Here is a 20,138-nt window from a genome sequence, read left to right on the forward strand (position 1 = left end):
GAGAGAGAGAGAGAGAGAGAGAGAGAGAGAGAGAGAGAGAGAGAGAGAGAGGGAGGGACTGACCGACAGACAGAGGAAGAGAATGGCGGGGACGGCCGGTGACCGACCCGGACAGGGTCTCCTCAGAAGAGAAGCCCCGGCCACCTGCGCCCCCGCGGGGCGCCAGCCGGGTCTGCGCAAGCTGTCACCCAGCGAGGTGGAGGCCCGCCGCCGGGAGCCCGAGGAGCCCGGCGCTCGGCTCGGCGGGCTGGCGGGAGAGGCTGTCATACAGAGGCCTGTCATTCCATCCCAGGTCCCGCCGCCGCCACGCCTCCCTCGCGGATCTGCCGCGAGCCTGGGCTGCAACCCCGGGCCGGAGCCGGGCGCTCCGGGTTTTACCTCTGGCTCACCGCTTCTCCTTTTGTTCGCCTGGCTTGGGGCCGCCGGCGTGCAAAGTTGGCTCCGCGAAAGAAGTGACACTTTATTTTTCTGTCAAAACCAATAGAGGTAAACTGTATTTTATGAAAAAGTCCCCTCCCTCCCCCCAGCTTCATTTTCCGGGGCTCCCCTTCTATCTTATTCCTTCGTTCCCTTCATCTGGAAGTATTTATGTATTTTAACTGTCTTGAAGACTGGGTAATAATGTTACTCTTCTAGTACTATCTTCTATGATCGGTTGGGATGTTTATTTATTTTTGAAATCTTCCGAGGAGTTTGAAACGCAGGTGCCTTTCGGTTTGTGTACTCTCCTTTTTTTTTCTTTAATTTTACTTTTTTCAATCAACCAAAACCCACGTTCTGTCCCTCCCACCCTATTGCCCACTCCGTGAGAACGAAAGAAACGCAAACCCCGGTTATAGATATGTATAGTCAAGCAAATCAAATTTCCCATTGGTCCTGAGCAAAAGAAAATAAACACTCCTCATTCTGTATCTTTGAGTCTTTCACCTATCCGGAGGTGGGTAGCACATGTCCTCATTAGATCTCTGGAATCCTGGTTGGTCATTACACTAATCAAGTTCCTAAGTCTTTCAGAATCGTTTATCTTTACAATATTGTCATTGTATAAATTATTCTCCTGGTTTGGGTTACTCAGCATCAGTTCATAAAAATCTTATCAGGTTTCTCTGAAACCATCCACTTCATCATTTCTTACAGCAACCACAGTATTCCGTCTCATTTCCATATCGTAACTTGTTTATTGAGTTACCCAATTGATGAGTGCGCCCTCAGTTTACAATTCTTTATTATCTTAAAAAAGAGCTAAAACTATTTTTGTGCATCTTTTAGTTTGTTTTGTTTAGAACGAATCCTCCCTTAATTTACCCTCCCTCTAATTCCTCTTTCTCCCCTTCCCTTCTTACCGGTATTTCCATGTTGAGTGAAATGTATCTCTGTACCCAACTGTATGTTTATTCTTACCCTTTTTGATCAGTTCAAATGAGAGTGAGGCTCAAGTGTCAGCCCCTCTTCCCATCCCTTCATTACTTCTACTTGCTGTATCCTATTATGTGAGATAATTTTCCTTAACATTCCTGGACCCTCCTCCTTTCCTCCATGGTCCTCTTCTTCCCTCTTTCCGTTCCGTTAAGATCCAGACTTAAAAAGGGCACCTAGGTGTTGAAGTGGATAGGGCACCTGCCCTGGAGTCAGGAAGAGTTGAATTCAAATTTAGCTTCAGACACTAACTGATCCTGGGCAAGTTACTCTACTCTGATTGCCTACCCTTGCCCAATCTAGACATAACAGATCCACTCCCAGGCCTTTTGTCTAATTAGATTCTCTCTATGGCCACTGATGATGATAGAGTTCAGAAGGAACATATATATTTATAATCTCCCCATAGTAGAATATGAGCAGTTTATTTTTGCTTATTCCCTTGTGATTGTTCCTTCATATTTTACCTTTTTATGTTTCTCTTAATTCCTGTGTTTGAACTTTAAAGTTTTTACACAACTCTGGTCTTCTCATAAAAAATATTTAGAAGCCTTCTGTTTCATTAAAGATCCATTTTTTCCCCTGTATGATTATAATCAGTTTTTCTGGGTAAATGTTTTTTGGTGTAAGCCAATATCATACTTTGCCTTCTGAAATATCATATTCCCAGGTTTTCCTTCCTTTATAGTGATGGCTGCTAAATTGTATTTGATTCTGATGCGAATTCTCAGTGCTTGAATTCTTTGTGCCTTCTTGCAATATTTTTGCTTTGCTCTGGAAATACTGTATTTTGGCTATTGTTCCTGGGAGTTTTAATTTTGGGATTCAGGAGTTATTCCATAGATTCTTTCTTTTTCACTTTGCCCTTTGGTTGTAAGAGATCTGGGCAGTTTTAAGATTTCTTGCAGTAAGATGTCTAGGTTCTTGTTTTGGTCATGACTTTCAGGTAGTCCAATGCCTCTTATTTTAATTTTTCTCCTTGATCTATTTTCCAAGTTAGTTATTTTTGCTGCAAAATACTTTACATTTTCTTCTATTTTTTCAGTCTTTTTGTATTAATATTTCTTGTTGACTCTTTGATCCATTGTAATTTTTAGGGACTTTGTTGCTTGGGCAAGGTTTTGTACTTCTTATTAATTCCTTTTTTTTTAAGCTATTAATTCCCTTTCCAATTCTTCCATAAGTCTGGTTTCTTTTCTATTTCTCTTCTCCCCCCCCCCCCTAGTGCTTAACATTTCATGTATGAAAACATTTAAAAACTCTTAAAAAAAAAAAAAACCCAAACCAAACCTCTTACTTCATCTCCTCTACCGTTCTAGTTGCATTTATGCCCAAACTGTGTTTGTCTTTGAGGTTTTGCTTGTGGATGTCTTGTTTGAGCTTTGCAAGTTCCTGACCTGGATTTGGGACCAAGCAACAGTAGAATACTACTGTATTCACTCACTATTAGCTAGCTATAAAGCTGGGTGGTACAGTGGATAGAGCTCTGAACCTGGAGTCAGGAAGACTCATCTTCTTGAGTTCAAATACATCACCAAACACTTACTAGCTCTGTGACCCTGGGCAAGTCACTAACTCAATCCAGTTTGCCTCAGTTTCCTCATCTGTAAAATGAGCTGGAGAAGAAAATGGAAAACCACTCCAAGTATCTTTGCCAAGAAGACCCCAAATGGGGTCATGAAGAGTCAGACACAACTCAAACATGATTGAATCACAACAACAAAGCTTTTCTGGGTCAGAGTAGCAGAATTGTAGTCTTCCCTTTGGGCTGGGATTCCTGCCCTGGTTATTTCTCTCTGGTGTTTGGATTATATTAGATGCTAGAAATGAGACCCTACTCTGTTCCTGGGATTTGAGCCATATTGCTACTGCTTGTTTCTGACCTTCTTGCCAAGTCCGTGGGCTAAGACCCATGAATACTCCTCACATCCAGAACACCACCAATAGGTGCAGGCCCCCTCCTTAGTCCATCCTGGATCTGTGATCCAGAACTGGGTAGCGGGTGACAAAGCTGCCAGTTGGTCCTTGTTACTGAAACCTGTACAAGATGTTGGGTCCCTCGTTCAGGTTCTGGTACCTTGCCTTGCTGGTATGTATGGCCTGGATGTCTTTTATTCTCTGGGCACAAGAATGCCCTGCTTGGCTTATTCCTGGTCAAATTCTGTTTCCAGTGTCAACAGACTTCTGTCTATCTCCCCATGCTGACCTGGGCTGGAAAAAATGTAGCTTGTTTCTTAGATTTCCTGATTAGAATTTGGCTTGGTGTATTTTTTAGTTCTCTTTGGAGGAGTTTTGAAGTGGGGAGGACCTCTCTGTATTTCTTCCTAATATTTCACCATCTTGGTGCTGCCTCTGTACTACATGTATTCTTCATCATATAAAAATATGTAAAGTAGTAAAGTATTAAAGTGATATGTGAATATTAAAAATTGATAAATGGAGTTAACAACTAATGTTCCCAGCATGCTTGCTGGCTAACAGATATTTACTGAGTATGTTCTAAGGTTACTCCTGGTCAGTGTGCAAGGTGCTGTGAGGTATACAAAACAAGTCTAGGGTAGGATCTTTTCCTCAAGGAACTTGGATTCAAAATGAACATATATGAAGCAATATATCTGATCCTATTTTTAAAAATCTGACTCTAATATTAAAATAAATTTTTATTGCTATCTTTGTACAACTCATGCCTGACCAAGAATCTGTTCTATAACCTCCTCTGTAAGTGATTATGCAGACTTTATTTATTTATTTTTTTTAAAGCAATTGGGGTTTAGTAACTTGCTCAAGGTTACACGGCCAGGTGTTTCTGGGTGGGTGCTAAGTGTCTGAGCCCAGGATTTGATCTCCAGGTCATCCCGACACTGGAGCCGGTGCTCTTACTAGCTGTGCTACCTGGCCACCCCCAGACTTTATTTTAAAAGTTGCAGGACATGGGGTGGTTAGTTGGCTCACTGAATAGAGCACCAGACCTGGGGTCAGGAGGAACTGAGTTCAAATCCTGCCTCAGGCACTTAATGTAAAACTAGCCATGTGACCTTAGGCAAGTCACCTAACCGCAATTGCCCTACCTTCCCCCTTCCAAAAAGCAAACAAACAAACAAACACAAAAACCTAAAAAAGAAAAGTTGCAAGACAGGAAAACCCAATACCTCTTGGGGTATGACATTCCACTTTGGGTTAGTTCTGTGTGTTAGGAAGTTTTTTTTTTTATCAAACCTAAATATACTACTCTATGGCTTCTACCCTAATTTCTAATTCTCCCCTTTGGAGTTTAGCAGAGTAAGTCTAATGTTTCCATTTGAAATTTCTTCTCATGTTTCCCCATAAGTCTTCTTTTTCCATGCTAAATATTCCCAGTTCTTTTGAGGCTTGAAGGCAGGGACTGTTGTTGTTTTTTGCCTTTCTTTATATACCCAGTGCTCACCACAGTGCATGGCACCTACCAAGCCTTAATACTATTGACTAGTTGAATCTTAAGATCTTCACCTCTTGGCTTCTCTCTTATAGAAGCCTTCTAGCTTATTAATATTCTTCCTTTATCAGTGCTCTTCTGCAAATGTAGTAGTTGGGAACTGAAGATACTGTACTCTGGATGTGGTTTGATGAGGGCATAGTACAGCAAACTAGTCTATCAAGCATTTATTAAGTACCTTCTATGTGGCAGGCACATGCTAAATGCTGGAGGGGGAGAGGAATATAAGAAAAACCAGTTCCTGCTCTTAAAGAGCTTACAGTCTAATGAGGGAAACAACATATAAACAGCTATATACAAACAGGATATATGCAGGATTAATTAAAGATAATCGACAGAGGGAAGGCACAAGCATTAAGGGGAAACAGGAAAGTGTTCTTGTCAAAAGTACCATATCTGGGACTTGAAGGAAGCCAGGAGATAGAGGTGAGGAGAGAGGGAATTCCAGATATGGGAGATAGCCAGTAAAAATGCCAAAGTCTGAAAATGCAATGTCTTATGAGGCCAGCAATGAAGCTATTGCTACTGGATGACAGGGTATATTGGGGTTAGTATGGTGTAAGAAGACTCGAAAAAGTGGGAGCAGGAAGGGTTATAAAGGGCTTTATATTTAATCCTGGAAGTTATAGTGCCACTGGAGTTTATTGAATAAGAAAATGATATGATCAGACCTATGAGACTACCACCTCTCTCTGCCTGAATTTTATGCTTCTTTTTTTTTCAAAATTTAAGAATGTTTAATTTGAATTTTTATTTATTACAATAAAAATACCATAAAAGCAGAAGTAGATTATTTCACTGGCAGACTGATTCAGGTAATGTTGCTAAAATAGGAGCTTTCCATTAGTTTAAACTAATTTTCAATATCTCTAAAAACATTCATACTCCCTTTAGGCCTATCCCTGCCTTAACATTCCATTCCAATCAAAATTCCATTCTCCTGTCCTCCGTCCTTTTTTTGCTTTTTGGAGGGCAATTGGGGTTAAGTGACTTACCCAAGTTTTTGTGTTAACTGTCTGACTCCAGGGCCAGTGCTCTCTTCGTTGTGCCACCTAACTGCCCCGACCTCCATTCTTGTTAGAAATATTCCTATCCCAGAAAAATTTCAAAACAATGTCTCTCCATATATCAAGTACAATCCTATTTCCTAATGGCAGTAAAATAAAAGTAGCAAGTAATTTGTGAAATAGAATCTCCTAGTAGTGTAAAGATAGTAAGAAGATGTAAAAGAGGCAAGTGTCTGAGTCCTCCAGTTCATCCTCAAATAGGGAATGTCAGAAATGTTACACTTTAAAAAGGTTTCTGATTTTTCTTCAGTTTTTTCTGTTACTCAATACTACCGAAGTTAGGGATTTAAGAGATGCCATTTTAAAATAAGCCGATTTTTTAAAAAATGAATTTTATTGATGTCTTTTGGTATTTTTACATCACCAGAATTTCTTCCAGTGTTCCTCCTCTTCTGTCACCCAAGAGAGCCATTCCATATTACAAATAATATTTTTAAAGGAAAAAAAAGAAAAAAGAAGAAAAAATTAGAAAAACTGATCAAAACATCAAAAAAGTCTGAAAATATGTACAACATACCACACCTATGGACATCCCTCCTCTGCAAAGGAGTGAGGTGAGGGAATCTGCTCATTTCTGTCCTTTAGGCCATGGTTGTTCTTTATAAATTTTCAACTTTCACTTTTGATTATTTTGTGGTTATTCTTTCTTTTTTAAATTAATCTTTTATTTCTTTACTTTTTGTTTCCAACATTCATTTCCACAAGATTTTGAGTCACAATTTTTCTCCCCATCTTTTCCTTACCCCTCACCCCAAGATAGCGAGCCTACTGAATACCCCTTCCTCCATTCCTCCTTTCTCTGGTTTGAAAAGTCTGCAAACCGTCACAGCTGCTGGTGATTGACTCTCCTGAAGTCTGCTCTGGCCTGTCTGGGGCTCTGGTTGGGGCTGCCCTGGATCCGGGCCTGCTCAGCTCATGCAGGACTGCACTTGGCTCCTAGTTCAGTGAGACAGACCCTGACTGTTGGCCTGCCAGGCTGCCTTCAACGGGAGATTTGTTTCTCTCTGTCACTTTGTGGGTTCTGTAGCTCTGAAATTTGTTTAGAGTCATATTTTACAGGAATTGGAGGTGCTTTTACTCAGCAGTCTTGGCTCTATCCTGTGGTTATTCTTTCTGTTTAATTTGGTTACATTAATTCTGTTTAATTTCATTTGCATCATGGCAGTGATTGTGGGTGTTGTTTCCTTTCTTCTCTTTATTTCACTCTGTATCAGTTCATGTAGATCTTTCCATGCTTCTTTGTCTCCATCACATTTATAATTTCTTACAGTACATTAATATTCCGTTACATTCACATACCAAAATTTTTTTAGCTATTCCCCAATAAATGGGCATCTACTTTGTTTCCAATTCTTTGCTACCACAGAAAGTTTAGCTTATTATTATTATCCCTTCTTCTTCTACATGCCTACACCCTCCCCCATTTTTCCCTTTTGACATATTAACATAACAAAACATAAGTATCAATAGAGAATCAAGAGGCATTTTTTTTTCCAAGACAAAACTACTAAAAGGTTTTATGTTATGGGGTCTGCAGAGATGTCACTGTGAGAGCCTGGTGAATCCCTTTCTGGTATTGTAACCATTTCCTTTTTTTTTTTTCCAAATGGTTTATTAACTTCTGATTTACATCATTCATTTCCACCAGATTTTGAGTTATGAATTTTCTCCCTGTTTTTCCCCTACCCACCACCCTGAAATAGCAGTCCCACAGGATATCCCCTCCTCCAATCAGCTCTCTCCCGTGTCTTCTCCCATACTCCCTTTGACTTTTCCAGTAGGGCATGGTAGATCTCTATGTCCCAGTGCCTGTATATCTTATTTCCCAATTACATGTAAAATAATATTAATAATAGTGTGTGTATATATATATATTTTTTTTTTTCCTTAAACATTTGATTTTAAAACTTTGAATTCCAGATCCATTCCCTTCTTCCCTTTTCACCCACCCTTACTGGGAAGATAAGCAGTTCAGTATAGGTTGTACATGTGTAGCTAATGCAATAGTAGATATAGTAGATATAGATATCAGCATAGTATCTATATAGTAGATATAGATATCAGCATAGTAGATATATTGTAAAAGACTGACTATATTTCCTTCCCTCCTATCCCACCTCCCACTTGTTCTATTCTCCGCTTTGATCCCATCCCTTTTCAAAAGTGGGTGCTTCCATCTTCCCTCCCCCCGAGCCTGCCCTCCCTTTTATCATCCCCCCTTTCATCCCCTTCCCGCCTGCTCTCCTGTAGGGTGAGATACCCTATTTAGTGTGTATTTCATTCCCTCCTCAAGACAAATTCAATGAGAATAAGGTTGATCCATTCCCTTTTGCCTTTCTATTCTTCCCCTCCATTGTAACCATTTTCCCTTGCCTCTTCTGTGTGAGATAGTTTACCCCATTCTGTCTCTCCCCATCTCCTCTCATTATATTCCTCTCTCACCTCTTAATTTTACCTTTTAAGTATCATCCCTTCCTATTAAATTGGTCCTGTGCCCTCTATCTATGTATACCTGTAAACATATATACACATATTCACATATGTATTCATACGCCCATATACCCTCCTATATAGACATATATATGTGTGTATATGTATATATATATGCATATTTATATATTTCTATTCCCTTCAACTATTTTCATACTGAGAAAAGTTTCATCAGTTACAATTATCATTTTTCCATGTAGGAATGTTAATAGTTCAACTTTGATAAGTTCCTTATCATTTCGTTTCCCTGTTTACCTTTTCATGCTTCTCTTGCTTCTTGTATCTGAATATCAAATTTTCTATTCAACTCTGATTTTTTTTTTAAAGCAATCGGGGTTAAGTAACTTGCTCAGGCTTACTCGGCCAGTTATTTCTGGGTGTGGTGCTAAGTATCAGAGCCCGGATTTGATCCCCAGGTCATGCAAACACTGGAGCTGGTGCTCTTACTCACTGAGCCACCTGGCTGCCCCTCAACTCTGATTTTTTAATCAAGAATGCTTGAAAGTCCTCTATTCCACTGAATAACCATATTCTCCCCTAAAAAATGTTACTCAGTTTTGCTGGGTAGGTGATTCTTGGTTTTAATCCCAGCTCCTTTGCCCTTCAGAATATCATATTCCGAGCCCTTTGGTCCCTCAGTGTAGAAGCTGCCAGATCCTGAGTTATCCTGATTGTGTTTCCACAATATTCAAATTGTTTCTTCCCGGCTGCTTGTAATATTCTCTCCTTAATCTGGGAATTTCAGAACCTGGCTATAATATTTCTAGGAGTTTCCTTTTTGGGATCTTTTTCAGGAGGTGATCGGTGGATTCTTTCAACCTCTATTTTGCCCTCTGGTTCTAAAACATCAGGGCACTTTTCCTTGAGAATTTCTTTGAGGATGATTTCTAGGTTCTTTCTTGGATCATGGTTTTCAGGTAGTCCAATAATTTTTAAATTATCTCTCCTAGATCTATTATCCAGGTCAATGATTTTTCCAATGAGATATTTCACATTGCCTTCTATTCTTTTATTTGTTTGGATCTGTTTAACAGCATCTTGATTTCTCATAAAGTCATTAGCATCCATTTGCTTCAATCTAATTCTGAAGGAATGATTTTCCTCATTGAGCTTTTGATATTCTTTTTCCATCTGGCAAATTCGGCTTTTTAAGGTATTCTTCTCCTCATTGCCTTTTTGAGCCTCTTTTGCCATTTGAGTTAGTCTATTTTTTTAGGTAGTATTTTCCTCAGTCAGGCTGTTGACTCTCATTTCATAATTTTCTTGTATCATTCTTATTTCTCTTTCCAATTTTCCCTCCACTTCTCTTATCTGCTTCTTAAGGTCTTCTATGGCCTGTAACCAACTTGTATTTTCCTTTGAAGCTTTTGGTGCAGGAGTTCTGACTTCACTGTCTTCCTCCTGTTCCATGCTTTGCTCCTTTTTGTCCCCAAAATAGGAGTCTAATGTTGGATTCTTCTGTTTGCTTTGCCTCCTTCACCTGGTCATGTTGCCACTCAATTACTTGTGGCTTTTTGCTATAGTAGGACTCTGCTACCAGACAGAGGAGCTTTGTTCCAAAAGCTGGGGTTTTCTCAGCTGCCTGAGGTATTAGTTGGGTGCCCTCTCTGAAGCCTCCTCATGCTCTGGAAAGCTGGTCATACACCCCAGGACTCCTACCCTAAACCACAATCCAGATCCAAGCAGGTTAAAGCAAGAGCGATTACCCCTCAAACTGGTTGCCTGGTCCCCCTACACTCTGCAAGCCAGGAGCCGAAGCTGCCACACAGGGGCTATGCCAAAGCCCTCAGCGGCTTCTCGCCCTGGGGGCAAAAGCCGATGTACTCCCAACTACTGGGTCCTAAAGTCCACACTTCACTGACCTCTCACTTTGTCCTTAGCATCTATGTGTTGATAATTCTGTATTGCCACAACTGCTGGTGATCTGGAGTCCCTCCAGCCAGTGGTTGGTCAGGCCTGCCCTGGGGCTAAAACCTTGATGTGGAGCTGGGCTTATCTCACAGAGTGCTGTTCTGGCCGATTCCTGCCAGCCTGCCTGGCTGTCCTCAGCAGGAGGTTAGCTTCTCTGTGTCTTTTTGTGGGTTCTGTAGCTCCAAAGTTTCTTCAGAGTCTTCTTTTACATGCATTGGAGGTGCTGAGAGCCGGAGCCCTGAGGAGATCCTGTTACTGCTCCGCCATCTTGACCAAAAATCCGTAACCATTTCAACTATGTGACACTTATCACCCCCAGGACTTCCATCACTGAGTCATCAGATACACAGGGTCACCGATTTTTAGGCTTCCATTTTTTTTCTACTGAAAAATACATCCCAAAGAGTGGGGATGACTTGTATATATGCTTCTCTGCTGGATCACAGAGGCAGTAGCTCCTCAATGTTTCCAGGAGTTCTTTCCTGGTAATGATTCCATGTCTGCCTTCACTGTTGTCCTGAGGCATCTGGGGCAAGCCAAAACCTTGCTCATTTACACACTCCCAATTAGGATTTCATCCCAGGAATCCTAAAAAGCACTGCAGCCAATCACCACGATGTTTGGCCTAAATTGTTCCATTTTAATTTTCTTCTCAATCCTGGTATTAAGATCTGACAGGGAAGCTTCAGAGAGCATCATAAATGGGAGAGCAGTCAGGATAAGCCACCTGGTGATTCTGAACAGAGGTATGGAAAATTTCTTTTGCCTTTCTTATTACGATGTAAGTCTCAAACTGAACCAGTCGAAATGCTTGTTTTTAAGAAGCTGGTGATCCACTCAGCTACTTCATCTCCACAGTCTCTACCCTGAATGTCAATGCCAAATATCCTGCAGTTCTGAATAGCACTGGAAGAGGATAGTTTTCTCAGTACAATCAGATCATTCATATCTGGAGCACTGAGGGTCATTTGGTCATTGTCCCACATTATGGTGATCAGTACCAGGAGAGGCTGCTGCCTTCCAGTGACCATGTGACCATCTTCCTTAATCATCAGCCCAAATCTGTCTCTCAGGTTGCTGCTGCGAAGCCATATCACGGTGCATTCGACCACGTCCACAGCCACCACCTTGCAAGACTTGATGGGGTAGATCCGGATCTGTACTGTGGTGCTCACCTGCTGCAAGCTGCTGCTACCCCCTCTGCCACTGCTGCCATCACCAGCCCCTAGTGCTCCTGGCATTGGCCAGTGCTGAGGTGGTGGCCAGTCCCAGCACTGCTGCCCCAAGCCAGGGGGCCCTGAACTTCGTGGAAGGCAGGGAGCATAAGGCAGAGGTGCCTTATGGTTCTTTTAATTTATTCTAATAGAATATTTGAAGTTTATGGCTACTCTATCAAATTATAGACTCACAATTGATCTTCAGATGAAATACTATCTAGTTATTGCTTTTCCCATCTTGAACTTCTGTAGATTTCTTTTTTTTTTTTAATATAGCTTTTGATTGTCTTAACAAAATAGAATTAAAAATCAATTTTCAATTCCATGAAATGTTGTGTGAACTTTCAGTTGAAGTCATTGTTATTATCATTTTATCTTTTTTTTTAAGAGCTGGAAGGGGTCTTTTTTAAAAAAATTCTTTAATTTATTAATTTGTTTGTTTCCTTTTAGTTTACAGGATTCAATTCCACAATTCCTTGAATTTCACATTTTGTCCCCCTCCCTCCCTCCCCCCACCATGGTGTCTTATAATCAAGTATAGGATCTGTAAATACTTTCACATTATACAATGGTCAGGTTATAAGGATGGATTGTACCAGCTGGAATGAAAAATGGTAAAGAGGACATAAAATCAAATAAGAGAACGAAAAAGATCAGGTATTTTGCTTCCACCTGGATATAAATTTAGTTCTTTCTAGTTCTTTCTCTGAATGCACGTTTTTCTCTCCATCATGCGTCTTTTGGGATTGACTTATATCCCTGCATTGTTGAGAAGAGTCCAGTCTATCAAAGTTGGTCATCACACGTACGTTGTGTCTGTAATTGTGTACAAATTCCTCCTGGTTCTACTCTTCTCACTCAGCATCAGTTCTTTTAAGCCTCTCCAGGTAAATATGAAGACCGCCTGCTCCCCGTTTCTTATAGTGCAATAATATTCCATAACATGCATATACCACAACTTGTTCAGCCATTCCCCAATTGATGGGCACCCCCTTAATTTCCAATTCTTTGCCACAACAAAAAGAGCTGCTATAAACATTTTTGTACATATGGGTCTTTCTCCCATTTCTATGATCTCTTTGGGATATAACCCTAGGAGTGGTATTGCTGGGTCAAAGGGTATGAAAGTATTTATAGCCCTTTGGGCATAGTTCCAGATTGCTCTCCAGAAAGGCTGGATCAGTTCACAACTCCACAAACAATGCATTAGTGTTCCAGTTTGCCCACATCCTCTCCAGCATTTGTCATTTTCCTGTTTTGTCATCTTAGCCAATCTGACTGGTGAGATGTGGTACCTCAGAGTTGTTTTGATTTGCATTTCTCTAATCAATAGTGAATTAGAGCATTTCTTCATGTGCTTATAGATAGCTTTAATTTCTTTCTCTGAAAACTGCCTGTTCATATCCTTTGACCATTTATCAATTGGGGAATGACTTGTATTCTTATAAATTTGACTCAGTTCTCTGTATATTTTAGAGATGAGTCCTTTGTCAGAGACATAGGTTGTAAAGATTTTTTCCCAATTTCCCACCTCCCTCTTAATCTTGGTTACATTGGCTTTATTTGTACAGAAACTTTTCAATTTCATGTAGTCAAAATTATCCATTTTACATTTTATAATGTTCTCTAATTCCTGTTTCGTCATAAAGTCATTCCCTCTCCACAAGTCTGATAGGTAAACTATTCCTTGTTTTACCAGACTGCTTACAGTATCAACCTTTATATCTAGATCATGAACCCATTTAGACTTGATTTTGGTATATGGTGTTAGATAATGGTCTATGTCCAGTTTCTGCCATACTATATTCCAGTTTTCCCAGCAGTTTTTGTCAAATAGTGAGTTCTTATCCCCAAAACCAGGGTCTGGGGGTTTATCAAACAATACATTACTGTAGTCGTTGACTTCTGAATCTCGTGTGCCTAATCTATTCCATTGATCCACTCCTCTATTCCTAAGCCAGTACCAAGTAGTTTTGATGACTGCTGCTTTATAGTACAGATTGAAATCTGGTAAAGCTATTCCACCTTCCCTAGCATTTTTTTTCATTAATTCCCTTGATATTCTGGACCGTTTATTCTTCCAGATGAATTTTGTTACTATTTTTTCTAACTCTATAAAGTAGTTTTTTGGTAAATTAATTGGTATGGCACTAAATATATAATTTAATTTAGGTAAAATTGTCATTTTTATTATATTAGCTTGACCCAGCCATGAGCAATTGATATTTTTCCAATTAGTTAGATCTGACTTTATTTGTGTGAAAAGTGTTTTGTAGTTATGATCATACAGGTCCTGGGTTTGTTTTGGCAGGTAGATTCCCAAATATTTTATAATGTCTACAGTAACTTTAAATGGAATTTCTCTTTCTACTTCTTGCTGTTGAGTTTCATTGGAAATATATAGGAATGCTGAGGATTTATGTGGGTTTATTTTATATCCTGCAACTTTGCCAAATTTATTTATTGTCTCAAGCAGTTTTTTACTTGATTCTCTAGGATTCTCTAAGTATATCATCATATCATCTGTGAAGAGTGATAGCTTGGTCTCTTCTTTGCCTAACTTGATTCCTTTGATTTCTTTTTCTTCTCTAATTGCTACTGCTAACATTGCTAGTACCAGATTGAATAAGAGGGGTGATAGTGGACACCCTTGTTTCACCCCTGATCTTATGGGAAATGCTTCCAGCTTCTCCTCATTGCATATAATACTTGCTGATGGCTTTAAATAGATGCTACCTATTATTTTAAGGAAGGCTCCATTTATTCCTATACTTTCTAATGTTTTTAATAGGAATGGATGTTGTATTTTGTCAAAAGCCTTTTCTGCATCTATTGAGATGATCATGTGGTTTCTGCTAGTTTTATTGTTGATATAATCAATTATACTGATGGTTTTCCTAATATTAAACCATCCTTGCATTCCTGGAATAAATCCTACCTGATCAAAGTGTATTATTCTTGAGATAAGTTGCTGTAGTCTTTTGGCTAGTATTTTATTTAGAATTTTTGCATCTATATTCACGAGGGAGATTGGTCTATAATTTTCTTTCTCTGTTTTATCTCTTCCTGATTTAGGTATCAGTACCATATTTGTGTCATAAAAAGAATTTGGTAGGACTCCTTCTTCACTAATTTTCCCAAATAATTTGTAGAGTATTGGAATCAATTGTTCTTTAAATGTTTGATAGAATTCACTAGTGAATCCATCTGGCCCGGGAGATTTTTTTCCTAGGGAGGTGACTGATGGCTTGTTCAATTTATTTTTCTGAGATGGGATTATTTAAGTAATTTACTTCCTCTTCAGTTAATCTGGGCAACTTGTATGTTTCTAAATATTCATCCATTTCCCTAAGATTGTCAAATTTATGTGCATACAATTGGGAAAAATAATTCCTAATTATTGTTTTGATTTCCTCATCATTGGAGGTAGATTCACCCTTTTCATTTTTGATACTCATATAATTTGATTTTCTTCTTTATTTTTTTTTATCATATTGAGTAAGGGTCTATCAATTTTGTTGGTTTTTTCATAAAACCAGCTCTTGGTTTTATTTATTAGTTCAATAGTTTTCTTAATTTCGATTTTATTAATCTCTCCTTTAGTCTTCAATATTTCTAGTTTAGTATTTAATTGGGGATTTTGAATTTGTTCTTTTTCTAGGTTTTTTAATTGCATGCCCAATTCGTTGAGCTCCCTTTTCTCTAATTTAATCACGTATGCACTCAGGGATATAAAACTTCCCCTAAGAACTGCCTTTAATGCATCCCACAGATTTTGGTATGTTGTCTCATTATTATCATTCTCTTGAATGAAATTACTGATTGTTTCTATAATTTCTTGTTTGACCCACTCATTCTTTAGGATCAAATTGTTTAATTTCCAGTTAGTTTTTAGTCTGTCTTTCCCTGGCCCTTTATTGCATATAATTTTTATTGCATCATGATCTGAGAATGATGCGTTTAATATTTCTGCCTTACTGCATAGAATTGTGAGGTTTTTATGCCCTAGAACATGGTAAATTTTTGAGTATGTGCCATGAACCGCTGAGAAGAAAGTATATTCCTTTTTATCCCCATTCAGTTTTCTCCAGAGATCTATCATACCTATCCTCTCTAAAATCCTGTTCACCTCCTTAACTTCTTTCTTGTTTATTTTGAGGTTGGATTTATCAAGTTCAGATAGGGGGAGATTAAGGTCTCCCACTAGTATAGTTTTGCTATCTATTTCTTCCTCTAATTCCTTTACCTTCACCTCTAGGAATTTGGATGCTACACCACTTGGTGCATATATGTTAAGTAGTGATATTGCTTCATTCTCGATGGTGCCTTTTAACAGGATATAGTTTCCTTCCTTATCTCTTTTAATTAGGTCAATTTTTGCATTTGCTTTATCTGAGATAAAGATTGCTACCCCTGCTTTTTTTACTTTAGCTGAGGCATGATATATTTTACTCCAACCTTTTACCTTTACCTTGTGTGTATCCCTCTGTTTCAAATGTGTTTCTTGTAAACAGCATATTGTAGGATTATGATTTCTAATCCATTCTGCTATCTGTCTCTGTTTTATAGGAGAGTTCATTCCATTCACATTTACAGTTATGATTGTTATCTGTTTCTTTCCCCTCATCCTATTCCTGCCCCTGTTAATGTTCGCATTTTTTCCCTCCCTTCTCCCTTCCGCCCCTTAATAGTTTTCCTTTTGACCACCGCCTCCCTCAGTGTTCCCTTTTCGGCCCCCCTCCCTTTTCCTCCCCTTTTCCCCTTACTACTTCCCTCCCTACAAACCACTCCCACCCCCCTTTTGTAACCCTTTCCCCCTCCAACTACCTGTAGGATATTGTTATACTTAATGAGGTATGCTATTTTTTCTTCGCATCAAGAATGACAGGAACAGATCGCATGCGAAGCTCCTCTCCCTCCCCTCTTTCCCTCTAAAATGATGTGTGTTCTCCTTGTTTACCTTTCTAAGTTACTGTTGCTTCTCGTAATTGGAGGTTGAATTTTCCATTGAGTTCTGGCTTTTTTATCAAGAAGGTCTGGAACTCTGTTATATCATTGAATGACCATCTCTTTGCCTGGAAGAATATGCTCAGTCTCGCTGGGTATGTGATCCTTGGTTGTAATCCGAGCTGTTTTGCCTTCCTGAAAATTATATTCCACTGCCTCCGATCATTCAGTGTGGACGCTGACAAATCCTGTGCAATCCTCACTGTGGACCCTCGATATTTGAATTGTTTCTTTCTGGCCACTTGAAGTATTTTCTCTTTTATCTGGTAGTTCTGGAGTTTGGCCACAACATTTCGAGGATTTTTCAGTTTGGGATCTCTTATAGCAGGTGTCCGGTGGATTCTGTCAATTTCTATTTTCCCCTCAGGTTCAAGTATCTCAGGGCAGTTTTCCTTAATGAGCTCTTGGAGAATGTTGTCCAGGCTCATTTTTTCATTATAATTTTCTGGTGGGCCTATGATTCTCAGATTATCTCTCCTGGATCTGTTTTCCAGGTCAGTTATTTTTTCTTTGAGGTATTTTACCTCTTTTTCTAATTTTTCATTTTTGTTGTTTTGCTTGGCTAATTCTTGGTTCCTCATAGAGTTATTTGTTTCCATTTGTTTAATTCTGGTTTTTAGCAAATCATTTTCCTTGGTTAATTTTTGAAGCTCCTTTTCCATATCATACACTTTTCTTTTTAGAGAGATGTTTTCCTCATTATAATGTTTTTCGAATTCTGCTATTTTCGTTTTGAGAGAATTATTCATTTTGTCTTCTATCTCTCTCATTTTGCTTTCAAAGTTCCTTTTGATCTCACCTAGGAGAGCCTTCTGTGCTTGGGATCTATTCCCTGTTGAAGTCTCAGCTGTGGGTGTGGAGTCCACATTGTCTCCCTCTGAGGTTGGTTCCTCCCTCTGAGGATAGCAGGAATCCAGAGTCTTTGTAGTCTGCTTTCTACCCATTTTGAGGCAGTGTCCTAGCCATGCCCTTCCTCTAGGATCCCAAGCCTTTACTGTAGAGGGTTTTGCCCTGGGGCAAGAGTTACTATATTTTCAGGGTCAGAGGGGGGCTTTGGAGCAAGTGGGGTTCACTCTGTCATCCTTGTCTTTGGAGGTCCTGAAAGGGGCTTTTTTTTTTTTTAAAAGATTTCTGGACTATGAAGTGGTAGCCCCAGGAGTGTTTGCTGTCCAGTATAGGGGCCCCTGTATTTGCTTCTTACCTTGCTCTTTCCAGTCCCAGCCCTTTGGTGATAGGCCTGGTAGTGGACCTTGTGGTTGGTGGGAAGACTTGCCCTGCAAGGTGATCAGGCCCCTTCCCGACCTGCACCCGCCGTGAAGAACACAGAAAGAAGATTCTGTGTGAAGCTATTATTCTACTGTTATTTTATACTGCTTGCTTTTTAAAAGTATATAAGTTCTATTTGTTTCTTTGCCTTTCCTTTAGAACTTTATCCCTAGTTACTTTTATTTTTAAAAATTTGCTCCTAGGTTTTAAACTTTTTTTCTGGATCTTGATTCAGTCAATTGATAAGTTAGTCATACTTCCTAGTCTTACATGATAGGCACATTTGACAGGTATGCCATCAAGTGCTTTATCCTAGTCATCTTGCTGAAGACAGATCCCTGGGGGACTCTACTGAAGACCTTTTAAGCTGCCGTTGAACAATTAATGACTACTCTTTGGGTCTGGCAAGTCTACCAATTCTGAATCTGTCCAGTTCATAACATCTGCTTTTCTAAAAGAATAGCATGAGACTACTTTTGCTAAAAATCTAAGTAAATTCTATAGTATGCCAATTCTATAGTATCTGCCAATTTAGTAGGTTGTTGTGTTTGTCTTTTGTTTTCAAAGAGGACCATGGCTTCAGGGAAATGATGACATGACTTGCAGTTGACTTTGATTTGATTGAGGGAGGGCTGTGTAAGGTTACCAGTCTGACTTTCTCCTCCAGAGCCATCTGGGTCCAGTGACCAGATATTCAGTCACCAATTTAGTAACTCCTTACATAAAAGAAAAGAGGTTAGCCTGGCAAGACCTCTTCTCAATTAAGCCATGCTTTCTCTCTGAAAAGTATTTCCTATCTATAGGTTTACTTATTCTACCCTTTACTAAGAATTGGAAAAGGAAATAGATAAATAATGAGTAATTATGGGAAATTTTAACATCTTACTAGCAAATAAAAAATCTAATTAAAAATAAAAAAATTTAGTTGAGTCCGAGGCTCCGACTGCCACCTTCCCCAATCCATGTAAAAAGGGGACTCTAAACAAACTTTGGAGCTGCAGAACCCACAAAATGACACAGAGAAGCTAACCTCCCGCTGAGGACAGCCTAGCAGGCTGGCAGGAATCGGCCAGTGCAGCGCCTTGGAAGCTGAACCCAGCCCCACGATGAGGCTTTAGCCCCAGGGTAGGGTTGACCAGCCTCCGGCTGGAGGGATGCCAGATCAGTAGCAGCTGTGGCCATTTCCAGATTTATCAACACATAGATGCAAAGGTGAAGGTGCTGCAGCAAGCACCCCAAGAGTCCTCAGGGTGGCTGCCCACACAGGTTCTTGGATCTGCTTTGATAAAGGAAAGCAACTCAAAATGGGTTAACAAGCTTACTTTAATCAGTCAGATATTTATCATTTACCTAGTTCAGGGGAAAAAGGTCAGCAGCCCGAACTTCAGAGTATACAGACAGAATTATCAAGACAGAGAAACAGATCAAGTAGAAAGTTTCCAAACTGTCCAACCATTACATCCATATCAAATCAACATCTGGGTTTCATCAACATCTGGGTTATTTTTTTCAAAGCTGGGGGGCTCTACAACAACGGCTTCCCATAGTCTCATCTGATCAAATCACAGAACACTTCTCAAAGTGAGCCCCAAAACAAAGCTACACATCAGGGCTTATATAGCCTTCTCCTGGCTCAGAGAATGTAACAACCTTATTGACTCACTGGCCAATCCAAAAGTATCTACACAAAAACAAGCCTCCCACCCCAAGCTCCAAGTGCACTTTAGCCTAGGGGCAGGGAAGATCTTAAAAATTTACATTCCCATTACAGAAGGACAAAGAGAGAGGTTAGTGCAGTCTGGACTTTGGGACCCAGTAAGTGGGAGTGCATGGCTTTTGCCCCCAGGGCAAGAAGCTGCTGAGACACCAGCACAGCCAGCCAGTGCCACATGGCAGCTTCAGCTCCTGGCCTGCAGAGTGTAGGGGGACCAAGCACGAGTCTGAGGGGTAATCACTCTTGCTTTAACCTTCTTGGATCTGGATTGCAGTCTAGGGTGGAGGACCTGGGGTGTGTGTCCAGCTTGCCAGAGCATGTGGAGACCTCAGAGAGCGCACCCATCTAATACCTCTGGCAGTTGAAAAAACCCCAGCATTTGTGACAAAAGCTCCCCTGTATGATGGCAGATTCCTACTGTGGCAAAAAACCCAGGGGTCAAGTGACTGATGGGCGACATGACCAGGCAAAGGAAACAAAGCAGACAGAAGATTCCAACATTAGACTCCTATTTTGGGGACAAAAAGGATCAAAGCATGGAACAGGAGGAAGACAGTGAAGTCAGAACTCCTGCACCA

At 39.9% G+C, this 20,138-nt stretch overlaps 2 protein-coding genes and 1 pseudogene across 6 annotated transcripts in view; 1 reads left to right on the forward strand and 2 right to left on the reverse strand.

Annotated features, from left to right (window-relative positions):
- Positions 1–197, reverse strand: part of LOC138144030 (putative protein ARB2BP) — a 9,414-nt gene extending 9,217 nt beyond the window's left edge. Inside the window, exon 1 of the mRNA XM_069065330.1 lies at positions 64–197. The gene's annotated coding sequence lies outside the window, so the exon portion shown is untranslated. The remainder of the gene's footprint in view (positions 1–63) is intronic.
- SENP7 (SUMO specific peptidase 7) overlaps positions 1–20,138 on the forward strand; it is a 213,577-nt gene that overhangs the window by 287 nt on the left and 193,152 nt on the right. The gene's annotated exons all lie outside the window — the stretch shown is intronic.
- LOC138144006 (mitochondrial amidoxime reducing component 2 pseudogene) lies at positions 10,684–11,892 on the reverse strand (annotated as a pseudogene).

The sequence above is a fragment of the Petaurus breviceps genome, unplaced genomic scaffold (genome assembly GCF_028583685.1).
Source record: "Petaurus breviceps papuanus isolate PSGF00001 unplaced genomic scaffold, PetGlider_PUasm1.0 90683, whole genome shotgun sequence".
Taxonomy (NCBI): Eukaryota; Metazoa; Chordata; class Mammalia; order Diprotodontia; family Petauridae; genus Petaurus; species Petaurus breviceps.